Source organism: Triturus cristatus, chromosome 3_2 (genome assembly GCF_964204655.1).
Source record: "Triturus cristatus chromosome 3_2, aTriCri1.1, whole genome shotgun sequence".
Classification (NCBI taxonomy): domain Eukaryota; kingdom Metazoa; phylum Chordata; class Amphibia; order Caudata; family Salamandridae; genus Triturus; species Triturus cristatus.
In genome coordinates this window covers 222,100,256-222,118,077 of record NC_140584.1, presented here as the reverse complement: position 1 = coordinate 222,118,077, position 17,822 = coordinate 222,100,256, and positions in this window count along the sequence as shown.

Here is a 17,822-nt window from a genome sequence, read left to right as displayed (position 1 = left end):
GAGTGATATAGGCCTGTGTGTTCCATTTTTGAAGGCCTTGCCCTGTTCATGTGCACACAATAGAGGTGAAGTTACTTTTCCAGATAGTGGACGTGTATTGCTTACATTCCGGAGATTGGAGGTAGGGACCCCTGATACTGATTTGTGGAAAGAAGAGACAGGCTTTCCCTCAGAAATTAGATTTGGTCATTTCTCATACGCAGGGCTAAAACTTCATTTTCTGAATGTCAGGGGTGAAGGGTTTGACTGTAGTATCTTTTGTTAGGGTGTGAGGGGTCTTTAGAAGGGAAGCAGTCATGGGACTCTCTTTCTAATCACATTCATATGTGGTTGTTTGTAGTCAAGATGCAGACTGCTCACTCCTCTTTGGGACTCTAATGGGTATGCTCCACTCTGAAGACAGACCTGCTTTGAGTAGCATCACTCCAGACAAAGGCTGAGTTTGTGAAGGACATATGAAATGGGAACTGACCCTTACCTAAGTCAATTATGAAAAGAGAAATTGGGTATCCACATGCTTGTTGCTAACTGTGTATAAAAGAGGGAGCACATTATTGATATGTTGTTTCAGTTCCAAGGTCTCTTCAACCAAGGAGGACGTTCTGCAAAGTATTCAGAGGACTGCTTCTCAACCAAGAGTTGGTGTCTACCACTACCCCAGAGTTCTTGTGATATCACCTGGAGTCTGAACTGAAGGAAGGATTGTGCCAACCCTGCAGGAAGAGTGGGTGGTTGAGAGAAGTGGAACAATTGACCCTGATGCAGGAGGACATCCAACAGAGACGCACAACCTGAGTGATTGATGTGGTCAAGAGTGCTGATTGATCTTAGCAGCTTCATCTGAGGAATTGCGGCACTTCAAAAATGTGTTGGGCATGCTGCATGTATGATGCAGCGGAAGCAGGGGCAAAAAAATATTTACCACCAATAAACTAGTTTCAATAACCAACTGTCTTTTCCCCATATAAACTAAATGTGGCCCATACCTATAATAACTGGTCCTCCGATGAACCTTTTGAGAGTTGTTAAGGACTGACTATTGTCAAGACGGATAATTCCCCCTTTATGAGGACCTACAACAAAGGGAATATTCTACGAACAAGCTAAATATTACAATGTACAAATCACATTTTCCATAATCATCAATAATGACAGACTCTGATTTACTTATCACTTTGCTCTTAACTATTTCTTAAGTATATGAATGGACAATCAATCAACACAGCGAGTCACAGATCACCACACAAAGGAAAATAAGTAATTCACAATAACATCTCATTTAAGGAGTATGAGTGAGTGGATAGGAGAAGAGACAAAAGAGCATTGTAATAAGATCAATGCAATTACAGAGTAACATACGAACCTAGAGGAAACTATATCACAGCGTGCTAATAGTCTAAAGAGCTAAATCTCCGGCCGGAAGGAAAAGCTGGGGCAACCTCACAAAGGTATGAGGAGCAAAGTTAAAGGGTTAGGATCAGACAGCAGCAGCCAAAAGAGGAGCTTAAGAAAACAGCAACACAGCCACTGTTCCCAGCAACTCCCAGCGCGCAGTGGCTTTGAAGTGCGCACACACGGCACACCCATCCCCCTAGAGTCAAGTATCCTGTTGATTGCCGCGCCCTGTAGACGGGCGCTGCGATCAACAGGAATACTTTAACAAAATCCGACAATCTGCCCCCAGCTGCGCTGTATTAAGAAAGGGCATGCTTGCTGTTAACAAACGGCATACAGCAAGCCTAAAAGCACGACCTGTGCTTTCACAATCACTAATATATATTAGTAACTAATATATATTAGTGATTGTGATACGAGTGCTTTCACAATCACTATTAGATACTAGTGATTGTGAAAGCAAACGTCGTGCTTTTGGGCTTGCTCCATACCTTTTGTTAATCTAGCGCGGCAGATTGCGTGCCTTTTTGAAAGTTTTCATGTTAATTGCAGCCCGTGTATTAGCATGTCGGGCGCTGCAATTAACAGAAAACTTTCAAAAAGGCACGCAGTCTGCTGCACCTTATTACCAAAAGGTATGCAGCAAGCATGAAAGGACGACGTGTTCTTTCACAATCACTAATATATGTTAGTGAGTGTGAAAGCACACGTGATGCTTCTGGACTTGCTGCATGCCTCAGACCGGTCACAAATATCTGCATTTCTCTTCCGATATGTGTCGCATTTTTTTATTTTTTTTATTGCAGTTTTAGATTTCTCCAACTTAAGTGATTTGCACAGATCACAGGTTGATGAGCCACACTGAGACTCGAACCAGGTTCCCCAGGTCCAAAGTAGGCAGCTCTTAGCCCTTACGCTGCATCCTCTTCACAAAAGGGCCCTTGTTTACCTGTATGGCCAAAGGAACGTCGTCCTAAGAGAACAGAACAGAAGGATGAAATGACTGGTGAAAATTAAGATCAGATTGAAGGAATTTATCAACTGAAACTGTGACTAGTTCATCTGTATTAATTCAGCAGCTGTTGAATATTTAAATAAAAGAGGCCTTACCTTCTTTTGTCTGGGTAAGGGAAGTCCCCACTTATGTCAGACTGCCCCATACTCTACGAGTGGGAGTAAACATCGGCTGTTACACCCTACAGGGCAGTGCCACATGTGTGCATTTTTTTACTTTTCTTCTATACTATATAGAGTGATTCAGCGCCTTGTGCGAGCATCTTCGTCACCTACGCTTCCTTTGGTGCATGTTTATTCTCTATTATCCATGGCCCGTTCTCGGGGCACAAGGAGAGCACACCAGGCCGTGCACACTTGGCTGAAAGGTGTGCACACAATTGTAAACCTGCTGCCCCTGGTGAAGCATCTCTTAGAGTCACGGTGCCCACTTTTCATATTGTCATCACGGTTCTTGGCATGCATCCGTGACGGCACCATGCACCACAGCTTGTCATGCATCTCACCAACTAATTGAATAGCATCGAAGACGTACCATTGTCACCAAGAGGGCACATACCCATCACAGCATCTATGCGGCTGCACAACCTCTGAACTGAGCAGCTGCCCCCCAACCGACAGAAAGTGATGACATCACACCAAGCGCAGGGCAGCTCCACTGACTGCCTCGATCAGTTTCTATCCAATTCAAGCCCTGTGCAGTCATTCTCAAGGTCTTCAGTTCGAAACACCCAGGCTCCCTTGTAGAAGAGGTCCACCACATGCCGAAAAACATCAGATGCGTTTTATACAGCACTTCATACCCCATCTCTGAAGTTTCTAAGTGCTGCGGGCATGCAGATTTCTAAAGGAGAAGCATTCATTTTGTCTAACAGAAACAGTGAGATAACTCTCTCTGTGATTCCATAATCTAAACAAACTGTTGTGCTAAACGTGTGCTGTTGTACAACACTCAAAACTGCTCGACAATCACAGACATTTCTCTCTGGTGTTTACGACCAGTCGGTGAAGTGCGGTGGCCATGCTTTAAGGATCGACGTGGTGTTGCTGAAAGAAATATGAGACCAGAGCCTGCAGCTGGTTCCTGCAAACATCTCCAGAGCGGCTGGAAGCGCCACTGAGCCCGGGGAGTTTTGGCGCGAAGTTGGTAATGTCTTGTCATCTTTTCTGCTTGTGAGTCATATGTTTGCATCTGCAGAATGCCAGATGCTGCCCAGATCTTTAAAAACCACTTCTTTCGGGGGGGGGGGGGGTGGGGGGGGGGGGGTGAATCTTTAAGCGATAAGCAGAGTGAAGCTGCAGGGGCTCTTAGAAGGGGTGAAACAACAGCGAGGCCTCATTAACATGCAAATGGTCTTTTAAAGACCTGTGAAGTACTCGGGTGCGGCTGTGTGTGTGCCCGGGAAGCTGTCTCATCCCGGGCTGCCAAACACAACGGGAGTCCAATGGGTGTTGCACGCCTGAGCCTCCACCTTCCCAGGTGTGAACTGGACCATTCCTCCTCCAGGTCTGTACCAACGTTATGTCTCCACAACAAGGGGGGTTCTCAGCCCCTCTCCCTGGCTTGCATTTTACTCTTCCAGTCTGAGATTGGCCCAGATTGTTCTCAGGGGTAGTGTTTTTAGGTGTCAGACTCTTTGCGCTTTGTCCACCACTCAAATTAATTTCATATTTCCCTATACCAATTCCCTCCTAATCCTGTTTGAGTTCGGGAGTAGCGTACTACTCACAATCAAGCAGGAGTCCCCATGTCAGAGCCCGGTCGCTGCACCCCCACGTGCGATCCGGTTCTTGACGCCCATAGCCTTGGCTTCAGCGCACAGAGACCTTACACTGCCGCACAAAGAGGAAAAAAATTAGAGGGAACATTGAACACAGCTCTCTCCTCACAGGAAAACAGCTCTTTCTCTCTCAGACACTCTCTCCCAAGGTTAAATTCTAACACTAGTAGTTATGCCCTAAATATTAAAAGTCCATCCCTGATTTGTATCAAAAGTCCAGGCATTTCACTAATCTTATTGGTCCGGGAACATAGGGTGTTCATTCACACCACTTCCATCGCACCTAACTTTCGAAAGTTCTTTGTTAGAGCCAGGCTGTCGTCATCGTCCTTCAGCAGGGGACATCACGATATTCTCCTTCCTAGGCTCGCGCACATTTTCTAAACATGTGCAACATTTTACTTGAACAGTTGTCCACAAAACTAAACATTTTCTTGGACAGTAAGGAAGTTCCATTGATAGCTCTTCCGCGTAGCTGTCGACAAGAAAATACCATAACAATCATTATGAAGGAGAAAATAGAATGCTTTCAGCCTACGTTTAAAAAGCAAATTAATCCTAACAGCGATTTGAGGCCTTATCTGTAATGCTTGCCATTTTCTCTAGAAGAAATAAACAAACTTAGTTATTTGTTCACATAAAAAGCTCCATTACCTTATTCATTTTAGTCTTCTATTCTAATTTGAACGCAAATATTCTCAACAAGTATTCTATGCAATTATTATCACTCACTTTAAACTCTTTTATTAATGCATTTCATTTACTTTGCATATGAAAGCTCTATCTCTCTGATATCTTGTGTGCAGAAATCATTTGCGGCCTACAGAAATCATTTGTCATTTTCTCCTGAACATTTCTCGATTTCCTTTTCCAAAATACCCCATGCTAATATTTTCCACAATTAATTTCACGACTCTTGTTAATAATTTTCACACAGAAGGAGGTTTAATCTGAGGAGGTTTAATTTGTGAAAATCCTGCCCCATCATAATATACCCTTCATTCAGCCAAGGGACAGGAGCTTGTGCATCTAATTGGTTGGCCTGACTGAAGCCGGTACAGACATCTGCCTGTGGCACCCGCTGTCTGCCAGTAAATGTGGTTGTTGTGACCACAATACTGCCAAATCAGGCTGTACAGCCGACAGTCCCAAGGAACAAAAGAATGGAGGGCAGAGGTGGTCACCCAGGATATCCCTCCATGGGTAGAGAACACAACATTGCTTCAGACCTGCCCAGGGGCAATCCCTACTCCAAAGATCTGTGACTGTCACCTTGTGGTACTAGATACTGTAGATTTTGCATGGCAACTGTGATGCCAAATACCTCACTGCCCGGGCAGGGTGCTGCCACCATGAGCCAGGATGTCACAGTTGCTAGAGTCCCGCAACTGGGGAACAGGACTGCCAACCACCTCCACCCAGTGAGCCCCAGCGTGACTGACGAAAGCCACGAAATGGGACCGGCCCTGCCAAATGGGACCGTAATTACCAAGCCTTCAATGCCAGCCCATGGCAAGTGATTGTCAGAGCCTATCAGAGGTCCTACACCAGAAGCACCTGCCCCTGCCACAGCCTGTCATAGACTTTGGCCGGCAGCTGCCCACCTCCAGTGGACAGTTCAACTCGGTCCCTGAGCTGCAGCACCACAGACAGGGGAGCAAATGAAATGGACCAAGAGCCCTTGAAACTGTGGTGGGAGGTCACTGAAGCCATAAAAGAGACTTTGCCCCATTAAGCCTGAGTTTCCTGAGACTGAAACAAAGGGATAAAGGGGTGAGTAGAGTGCCTGGAAGTGGAGGTTTCGAAGCATAGGAGACTCGCACCCGCCAGTCAGGTATTCCATCATTATTCAGACTCTGTAATATTCCTGTATTTTCCTCAGCTGTTAAAAGAGTTAACACAATGTACTATATGATGCCCCAAAGTGATAGATTGAGCCAATCCAAAACAAAAATGTATCAGCCAGTGGCATGTTGTGTCAACTCATAAAACACACTCAAACGGAAGAAGATTGTCTTTACATATTCTTCTTTTAGCAGAATTCGATTGTTTCCTCGTGCTAAAGCCCTCTAAAGTTTGATGAAAATAATATATTTCTTAAACTATTATTTATATTGAGCCTTCCAGTGCCCGATCACATCTTCGTGTTCTAAAGCACCCTTTAACTTTGAACTTCAAAATAAAACAATACTTTTTTGATGAAAAACAAACGATTCCACATGAATGATTTTTGGAAGCCTATGAACGACTGGAGGACGGATTTCTGTTCTGCAACATCTGGAATTCAGAATACAGCCGACGTTTATACCACTGAACCAAATGGAATTATATAAAACTATGGTTGATTTATTTCGGTATGCGCGACTTGCCAAATTAATTATCCAATGCAATGTACCTCAACACGCTTTAATTCAATTAGCTGCTGTCTTTGAAATTATTGAAATCACAGTGCATTGCACTAATTACTTTAAGGTGTGCTTAGGCGCGAAGAAATTTCACAGTACAATAGATGGACATTCATATTTGTTTTAATAAATGCTAATTTTAATTAGAATGACCCAATACGGAAAACCTATCTGTGGTACTATTCATTTACAAATTTCAGTCACAAATTACAATGTTCGAGTTGAATGTCTATCTTTGTGTCTTCTTATGAATGATTTAAAAAAAAAAAAGTGCTGAAAACAATGGACTACATCCTTTATATAAAGATGGCCACAACTTTGGTCCCGGGGTGCGTCCTAGGTTTTTGCAATGAAGTACATGGTTTGAAGGTACCACAGTCGAAGCCGAGGCTGGAAACTAGACTTTACAAAGGATGGTTAATGAATATGGATGTTCTGCTGGCACCTTAAGAATTACGCCAACCACATACATGCAGACCTGGTGCCCATAGTAAAATGTAAACTGAATAATTGATATCCGGTAAACACCTCGACGCCATTGTGAACCATAGCCTGATTGATCAATATTGCAAGTCCCTGAATCCTGTAATGGCTGCGTTCGAAGGGGGCCCGAGACCGGACACCTCTCTAGCGCCGTGAGGGCAACGGCAGTCTCGCATTTAACTCCAGAAGGGCTCCAAGCAGGGAGCATTTACCTGCTAACAGTTCTCCAGCTCCGCCGTGAGGGCAACGGCACCAGCAAAAAACTACAGCTCCCAGGTCCCCCTGTTCGGCGCTCGCAGGTGATGTCAGTGGCAGGCGTCACCTGCCTACATCTACGCTGCACGCCTCCCGCAGCGCGGGACGCGTTCGAAGGGGGCCCGAGACCGGACACCTCTCTAGCGCCGTGAGGGCAACGGCAGTCTCGCATTTAACTCCAGAAGGGCTCCAAGCAGGGAGCATTTACCTGCTAACAGTTCTCCAGCTCCACCGTGAGGGCAACGGCACCAGCAAGAAACTACAGCTCCCAGGTCCCCCTGTTCGGCGCTCGCAGGTGACGTCAGTGGCAGGCGTCACCTGCCTACATCTACGCTGCACGCCTCCCGCAGCGCGGGACGTGTTCGAAGGGGGCCCGAGACCGGACACCTCTCTAGCGCCGTGAGGGCAAGGCCGTCTCGCATTTAACTCCAGAAGGGCTCCAAGCAGGGAACATTTACCTGCTAACAGTTCTCCAGCTCCGCCGTGAGGGCAACGGCACCAGCAAGAAACTACAGCTCCCAGGTCCCCCTGTTCGGCGCTCGCAGGTGACGTCAGTGGCAGGCGTCACCTGCCTACATCTACGCTGCACGCCTCCCGCAGCGCGGGACACGCGCGGGCAGCGCCCGGGCAAAGCCCGGGCCAAGGGCGGGCCCGTCCTTGCCCATCAAAGACCGGACAAGACTGGACTGGGCCATCCCTCTTAATTTTCAAGTAAGACTGCTTAATCTTGTTTCTGCACTCGTAGTAGCCTTTTGCCTGAGGACCTAGTGTTTCGAGTGCCCTGATTCGTAATTTCAAGCCAGTATTTTTTTCCTTGGGTGTTCGTGTACTACATAGCTTTGATATACTGCTTGCGCCTTTAAATTTTGCTCGGGACATTGCTTTAGGCTGCCATCTTTGATACATTGACAGTCGGGCCTTTCAATACTCTCTGTTTCATTTGTTTTTCGGACACTGGTAAAGGAGCCATTTCTGGTTGAGGGGTATATAGTGTTGTTTTATTTTCGGGGCTCTAATGGGAAAGCGGAAAGCCACTGAACCCATGATTGGGAAGAGGAAATTAGCTAAAATGCAAAAACAAACACAAACAGCTGTAAACAATTGCACACTGGCTGAGATTGACAATTTAATAGAAGAAGTGGAGATCATGTTGTCGAGTGACAAGGGGGTTAATAATAAGGGAAATAAAATCTCATCTTACTTCGGCAAAAGAGAGAAGGTGACACGAGCAAAGTCCCTTGTCCCCATTGTCACAGTACATAGACCACACTCCTCAACACAAACACAATCTCAATCTCCAATTCCCCCATCCCGAAAGCAAAGTAGGGGACCAATTAGTAGGCCCCCCTCCGGCCCTGTCAACATTGACAACATCGATAACACTGAGAATGTAACTAGGTACCCAGATAGTTCTACATGTAGAGAGGTGATTAATGTCGAGTGCTCTAATAGATTTGCACCTTTGGGTGACAATTTAGAGCCTGACACCATGAACCTCGTGAATAGTAATGATGGAACAATGTTTAAACATCCAGACGAGATAGGGGACCACTCCCAGGCACAGTTACAAACAAATTCGGTATCACTGGACACGTATAGCCTAGTGGCAACCTTAAATATCAAACTTGACGTACTCCAAGAGGAGGTCAGGTCAATTAAAAAAATGCTTGAGGCCTTATCGTCTCAACTACCGAATTACAAGGGGGGTTTAATTCCTACTCCGGGAGAACCAGTTGCACCTGAAATAAAATTAGTAGGTACGATTAGGGGAAGTCAAATGACCAATCTACCGCCTCGAGTATCCAACAATCACCCTGAGTACCAGAATATAATGCAGTGCAAAAATCAAAGTACACACATACCTCCCTCGACCAAGTGCGGTAGAGTACAGGATAATAACTATGAACATCTCAAAAAGCCCATTTTTCAACACCAGGCCAGACACACCTATGTAAACTTGGGAATCCCTCACACAGACAGACCCATACGTCCTACTCAGGACCCCTGGAGGGGGGCAAGGGGCACTGAACAAGAGCACACTCAACACTTAGACCAGGCCAACCATCTTGCAACCAGGGAGGACCCGGAATCATGCTGTGTATTTCTTACAAACGTCCCTAGATTGAAGGCGGGTAGCAGGGAAGACAAGGACTCCCTACTTAACACAGCAGTCCACTGGATTAGAAAGGAAAGGCAGTGTCTATCTATAATAAGATCAGATCTAAAAATTGCGGAAACGATTCAACAAGACAAGGGTGACCTGGATGACATTAAGTTAACGTTTCACTCTAAAAACACCGCTGATAATTTAATAACTATGAACTTAAGATCCCACTCCTTTTTTAATTCCAGTATTGGCATCAGGCAGAAAAGAACTTGCCTAGTTGGCAGGGACATCGACCCTCCCATCTCTGGGGGGCCTTCGAACCTTGAAGACCTAGACTGACTGACTCAAGAGTGGACTTGTAGCCCATCGAAAAAAGTAATACTCTCCATAGCCTCGGCACTACAATCTGTATCCGTACCCCCCCCCTGTAATCGAGAATGACACAAATCATGAGAAACCACATTCTGAGGGAGGTCTACGCACTTCCTTAGAGGAAGTGGGTAGACTGGATAATATCACTGAAACATCCTTGTGCTATACCAACCCAACACAATTAGTAGTAGGTTGTAATCATTCCAGCTATACTACCCCAAATTGTGTGAAGATGATAAGCTGGAATATAGCCGGCCTTACAAGAAAGCTCCAGGAACCTGACTGGCACGAATATATAGATACTTTTGATCTCTGTCTATTTCAAGAAACGTGGGCCAGGGAACCGTTGCATAAGGCGGGCTTTAGAACATTTAGTGTAGAGGCGCGGCAATCACCCAGAGGTAGACCAGCAGGTGGACTCCTTATTTGGGTTACAAATAGCATCAATGCTATAATAGGAATAATACCATCAGAAACAGAGGATGTCCTGGGCCTAAGCTTTAAATTTAAAAATGACTTGAGGCTATTTTTATTTAATGTATATGTTAGGCCTAGAGAAAATTCCAAAGAATCAATCACATTACAGCTATTGGAAGAAACCATAGACCCCCTACTCCCCACTGGGCCTATTGTAATTGGCGGAGACTTTAATTGCTGTTACGAACCGCTGCCAGGCCTGAAAGAAATTTTTGAGGATGAAGACACTGCCCTGGGTATACCCCCTCTAGGAATTATCAAACCCTCTAGAAGCTCTCCATCTGCATTACAGCTATTGAATTTTACCATAGCAAATGGTTTGAGATCATGCAATGGTAGAACTTTTTCGGACCCCCTGGGATCTAACACTTTTTCGAGGGTGTCCGCGACATCCAGGATTGATTATATCATGGTAAGCTCGGCCTATTGGGCCTACGTAAAAGATTTTAAAATTGACGCTAGAAGAGAAAGTGACCACTTTCCACTTTGCCTAGATCTTGTAGAAGAATCTTTCCAGAAACACATAACGATCCACTTGGGATCTGGGAATGAAGTGAACCAGCCCATAGTGAGTAACAACAGAAGGGCAGTAAAATGGCCTTCTATAATGGGGAATATTGAATCACTTACTCATATATATAATAGTTTTAGCGATTTAGTGTCGTCGTTCCTAGACGAACCCTTAGGGACTTCACTGATTACACAGACTCATTTGAAATTGGTAAAGAGAATCGAACCATACTTGACAAAGCCTGGGTTTATTAAGACAAAACATACCATTAAGGCTGTGAAATCAAACCCCTGGTTTAGCAAAGATTGTGGTGAAAAAAAACAACTCCTAATAAAGGCACTCTATGCAAAGGACCCTTTGGCTATTAGAGAAGCAAGGACATTATATAGCAGATCCCTGAATGCAGCTCGCAGGAGCTGGGAAGACGCAAGTTGGGGAGAATTGCTAATGGCAGCAAAAGCGGGCGACCAATCCTCATTTTGGCGGATTATCGCAAACGGTAAGAAACCAGGTATCCAAGCTCTCGACCATAACTTGGATCCAGGTACCTGGCATAGGCACTTCGCCCACCTCTATGCTTCCCTAGTTCCTACGACAAGTGGCCACACTAGTGACATCGGAAACCTTATGTCATCAACCACGATTGTTCCGTTGTCCTTTAGTATTGAAGATACTAGATTGGCTCTGGATACTATTAAGCCCTCAAAAGCACCTGGCCCCGATAGAATACCAGGTGATCTTTTTAAACACACACCAGACGTGTGGGCACCATACATCAACCTGTTGAGCAACGCAATAGCAGGAGGGCAGCCAATCCCTGAATCCTGGAAGGGTGCGGAGATCGTCCCAATATACAAAAAGGGTGGCAGGGACGATCCCGCTAATTACAGACCTATCAGCTTGCTGGATATACTACAAAAGGTTTACGCTAAACAAATCCTGGAAACGTTAAAATATTGGATGTGTGTAAATAACATACTCTCCCCCTACCAAGCAGGCTTCAGGGAACGGACAAGCACCATAGATCAGGTGTTTCGACTGATAACAATAGCCTGGAAATATACCAGGCTAAGAGCTGGCCACTTATATGCCGCCTTTGATTCTATCCCTAGAGATCTATTGTGGTCAAATTTATTGCAACAGGGAGTACCTAAGAATATCCTAATTCAGTTGGTTAGGCTCCATGAGAAGAATTTCGCAAGAGTACGTTGGGGCCAGGCGGGAGAACTCACCGAAGAAATACCAGTCAACAGAGGTGTGCGCCAGGGATGTGTCCTGGCTCCCACCCTCTTTCTCCTATATGTTAATGACATGGTTGAGTTCCTGCAAAGATCTAATCATGATTCCCCAAAGCTGGGGGGGAACCATGTTTGTGCTCTCACCTTTGCTGATGACACAATACTATTATCACAAACACCAAAGGGCTTGCAAAACCTCTTGAATTCACTCAATGACTATTGTAACTCAAAGGGTCTAGAAATCAATCCCGCAAAAACTAAATATATGTCAATTAGACCCCATAAATGTTTTAATCTCAATATTAAGCTGAACGGACTGAGTCTAGAGTGTGTCCCTAATTTTATTTACCTTGGTGTGAATATTGACTCCAAACTTTCATGGAACCCGCAGATTACAAAATCAAGAACAATTTTAATGCAAAACTCAGCTCCAATTTAAAAAAAACTGCATGCAACCACGTCAAATGCCATTACCCCTGCCCTGGAAGTATATAAGGCAAGGGCCCAATCCGCCGCGCTGTATGGCTCAGAGCTATGGGGAGGAGGTTCACTCGCGACTTTAATTAAGGGGGAAAATAAGATCTTGAGGAGATTTGTTGCTCTCCCACAATACACACCATTGACCCCCCTCATGATGGATTTAGGCATAAAACGTTTGGGCCACAGGGCTGTATGGATGTCCCTGTCCTACTGGATAAGAATCTGGATGATAGAGGAACTTCACATTTATAGACAATCATTAAGCGAACTTTTGGCCCTAGATACTAATCTTAGTTTTCCGTGGTTTTCCCATATTCGTAAATGGCTGCTGGACTTGGGTCTGAGCAGATTCTGGGAAAACCCGAATCTACTCACTCCTGACTCAAAACAGGAAATAAAAACTATCTATTGGGATTTTATCGGGCACAATGTTGTTCTAAACTGTGACGCCGGTCCTCTTACCTCTCAATTTCTGATGTGCAAAATAATCCCCCGTTTCGAACAATTTCTGGATGAGATCGAGCCTCAACTGGCCAAAGTACTGTACCTTAAATTTAGGTACGGCACTCTCCAGATCAAGTCTTTTACATCTAAATGGGGGTCTGTCCAGAAAGAGGGTGGGGAAATCGACGACAGGTGTACCCAATGTAACATAGGAATTAAAGAGGATGTTGCACATGTTTTATTTTTCTGCCCCGCCTATAGAGTACCTAGAAATAAGTGGATAAAACCTTTGGGCAGGAAGTAAGGTGTTGGAAAACATCTTGAAATGTTGCGCATCCTAAAAACCAACTCTTCCAAACTCATTGTATTCGGTACCAGCAGATTCTTATTGGCAGCTAATTTTATTAGGATCAAAAAGGGACTTACATTTTAGACTTATTTTTATTGTGACTTACGGGAAATTCCAAAATATGTATTCATACTGTATTTAAAGTATATGTTTGACTCCAAATACTTTAAGGGAAGTCATGTTCACACGTTCTTATACAAAAATTATAGTATTTTAAGATGAAGCACTTTGCACTTTATGAAAAATCAATCCTGGTTATAAATGACTACCTTGACTCTAAGTAAGCAATAAGTATAGGTACGATATGCTACGAGCATCAGGGTGACTACTACATTGCACTTTTGGCTATTACTAGGTTTTAAATGTTGTAATGTGTATTTTAACGAAGGATCAGTTCCATATTTGTAAATAGATCTTATATATTTCTTGTTGGTATGTATGATGCTTTTATGATTCTGTGAATCGAATAAAGATCTATTGAACTTGAACTTGTAATGGCTGGCATACAACATATTGGTGATATTGGGTCAGGACAATCAGGAATGACTGTTCCCCTTTTAAGTGGCCAATCACAGCATATCACCTGGGCACCAGCGGTCCAGACATAGTAAGCTTTCTAACCCCTTTATGTCCAACCTGAGCCCCTCTTTAAAAGCTAATTTCTCAAAATCAGCTGAATGGATTTACATAAACATGCCAAAAGCATACTTTCTGGGTAAAATTCGAACATTTTGCCAAATTTCAAGTAATTCCATTCAGCCAGTTTTCTGGATCGAAGAGCAAACATTCCTAGAATCCAGTTGTTGCAGTCTCCTCTCAAAATCCTGTTATTCTTATATAATGGATCTGTCACAATGGTTACAGATATCCCGTTCTCCAAAATATAAACTACCTTATATTCTATGGGATTTATACTTCGGCGGACGGGATATCGATCACCCCAGTGATGGAGTAACTTGTCCTTCAAAATATAAATCAGTCTCCTAATCTCGCCCTGCCTTTAAAAAACAAAGTGAAATTCAATCTAGTTCTTATGTAAAGTATTCTAAAGGTCTTTCACTAGGGTTAACTTGTGCTCCGCCATCAGCTCAAGAAGTTACTACTGCTTTGCATGTGCAAGACCTCCGTTTAAGAAGCAAGATTTAAAGAATGAACTAATATATGGGGTATTAGTAATAAGTGGCAAGGCAAAACCGCATTATGTTGCTGCTTTGCTAGAGTTCAGTAGATTAGAAATGTTTATTAACAACTTGCATTCTTTGATCTAAATCGACTTTACCAGAAAGGTATGTAAATATATTTCGAGCTCTATTGATGGTGAAAACGATTTAGGCCTTCGTGCAAAACAAATCATAATTGGTTTAGAAAATATTAAGACATTATAATGCGAGAAAGCTATTCACGACTGCTAATTTATGCCAATAATGTGTGCAATGTTTAAAACCCCAACAGTGGAAGGTCATTATGCAGTCGATAATGTTTTCACACAATAGGAGGCACAATTTTCTGACAAAAAAAACAGCATAGTTTAGGATTATTTTATATGTGAGGCTGCCTCTGAGTGGCTTTTTACGGTTTGTAAATAAGGATCACTGTTGTGGCTTGAAAATCATGAGTACGACAAGGACCTTGTGTTGAACGCGCACATTTACTTATATATTTACGTAGTGCAGAGTACACTTGCACCACAAGGCCCCGGTGTTCTTTACATTGAGCTCAACAAGTAAGACACTATGTAAACCATATGAATAGAAAAAAATAGGAGGAACACAATTTTTATGAAGCAGCAAGCGCGTAGACAAGTAGTGTAAAAGGATAACAAAACACGTTCAGGAAGTCTGAATAGAGTGGTTTACAGAAGGATGCATCCTGATGAATGTTTAGCAGAAGACAAAAAATACATTTTTGTTTTGTTTGAAACATGCAATTAGGGAGAGGGCATCAATTCATTCAGGAAAGGGCAGAAGAGGATCGTTTTTAGAAGGCACCTGAAGGCAAGAAATGGCGGCTGTGTTAGGGAGGAGGGCAGAAGGCCAGGGAGCTCTCCCGCAGGGGCGATTCCTACTCACGCCACCTGTGAGCCTAGGAAGCCACTGCTAAATTAAATTACCTTTGTCGTAATCTAGTTAACCAATGTTCATGCCAGCACTATTTTGGTGTTTACATGAACTCTGCTTTGTACAGGTCAGCCCTCTTGGCCTCTCCACCAGGCTCCTGTTGACAGGAGGAGGAGGGTGGGGCTGAGGGGGCTGAGAACTCATCCAGCTACAGAGTGTTGTTTGGAAACACAGGATTGTGTAGATGGATGTCGGGATTGTGCATGTGGGGGCGTAGTTCAACTACGATTCCCTAACACAGGGACAATCCCTTTTATTTAGAAGACATACTGCACATGTCTAATGCAGCACAGTATACCTCCTAAAATAGGGCTGTCTGAGCGCACATCAATGCATCCCTTAAGCCAATGAGTAGCCTCACAGAGCAGAAGGGGCAAGACCCCCATCACTTTTCCAGCTTCTGTTAGGATGTGATTCTATTCCTCTCAAGAACCCGGGAGTTGGATTGAGGTGGGCCTTCCTCTGCAATCTGGCCCAGTTGCTCTGCCTGGCTCCTTGTTAGGAATCATTGCTTGCTGGTTCCTATGTCCACCACCTGATTCCTGCTCTGCTGTTGCTGTGCAGCCTCTGAGGGGCCATAAAAGGACGAGAGGTAAGTTAAGTAAATCTGTGTTGTTTCTCGGTGTATGTGTGAGTGAAAGTGTGTTTGTGAGTGACTGAGACATAATGAGATTGAGTGAGAGTGGGGGTTAATTTAATGTGTTTGAGAGTGTCAATGAGAATGAAAGAGTGAGAATCAATCAGTGAGTTAGAGGTAGGACTAACAGAAAGCTAGGGAGTGACTAAAGCAGTGTGAGTGAGTTAGAATGAGTGAGTGAGGGGGAGATTGTGGGAGGATGTGGGAGGGAATCAGGGTTGTCTCTATAATGGTGTAACAGGTGCAGTGGTTCCAGAGCACTGAGGCCCTGGTACAACTCCGCCTGCTGCACCATTAAAGCAGAACACCAGTACCCTCGAGGTACAAATCAGAGCCCCTGTACACCAGTAGTTGGGACTGCTATTGATTGTTAAAGTGTGAGCATGTAAGTGTGTTTGTGAGTGAGAAACAGTGAGTGTGAGTGTATCAATACATTTGTTTGCGTGGGCATCCAAGGCAAACTTTACACCCTACCACTTTCAGGGAGCACCAGCTGCCACTGCCCAGCAGTCTGGTCTTTGGGAAAGTTTGTATCATGGCAATGAATATTCTGGATCTGATTGTCAAAATTAGCAGAGTTCAGAATTCTGAGGCCTCTTAGTGTCCTCGGGGTGAGTAGCAGATCTCTGGGTAATGAGAGGAGTTTGGACAAAATATTGAGTTAAATATCCTGTGGACAAAATATTGAGTCAAGAATGTCGACGACAAAAATATTGTGAAGGTAAGTTTTTATTGTCAAGCAACGTTTTGCTGTACTTAACCCACATACATGTATTTTGATAATATATATATCTGCAAGGTACATAGATGTGGAGTAAGGAATAGTAAACCTATACTTACCTACCGGCACTTACCTTCTCCAAATTTAGTTTCCCAATATTTCTGACACAATATTCTGTCCACGCGATATTTTTAGCATTAATATTCTATCAGACAACTGTAATGATGACTATCAAATGAACTTCTTTACAGGGCAGCAAAGGTTGTATTTGATTCTTGCTTTGAGAGGCAGCCAGTAAAACTCACAAAGGAAGGGGGTGTGTATTTGTAGGAGAGTAGGATCTGCACTTATGTTGCCCCCACTTTTTTTCTGATGTTTACACAGGTTTCTGGCTATAGTCTGGCTGGCTCCCTGCTAATCAGGGCCCCAGCCTCTCTGTTCTCTCTAAACAACTTGGAGTGCATATTAGATGCACTATTGATTGGATACTGTGGTACCTTATGAGCCCCTCATATATGGTACCTTAGGTACCAAGGGCATAGGTACTTCACAGGCCTACCAGGGGCTGAAGCATGTATTATGCCACCCTTGGGAAGCAGACTAAATCTGACACCACAGGCCTGCTACTACAACCTGGGTGAGGTGGTGTTAGCACTCCTCACTGAGCTATAGGTAACCTATATCTCACCTTACACACACATATAAACCTATCAGTCACCCCTAAGACAGGCCCTATCAATCCTGTGGGCAGGGTGCTTGGTTTCCATATGAGGGGATGCCTCTGCCTGAGCAGGGCCCCTCTGCAGCCCTCAGAGTCTAGTCTCTGTAGCTGTTTGTGGATGCGGTTAAACCATATACTCTTAAGTGCATTATAACCTAGCTGTAAATGCTAACTTTGGGATGGCTGCATCAAAACATGTCGTGTTTGGTGTCAAACGCCTTGGAATCATTCCCCCCCACCCATAACTGGTGTGGGAGCATGATCCCACCCTTCTAGAGGGATAGACATGTACCCACTGTGGAAACACGGTAGAAA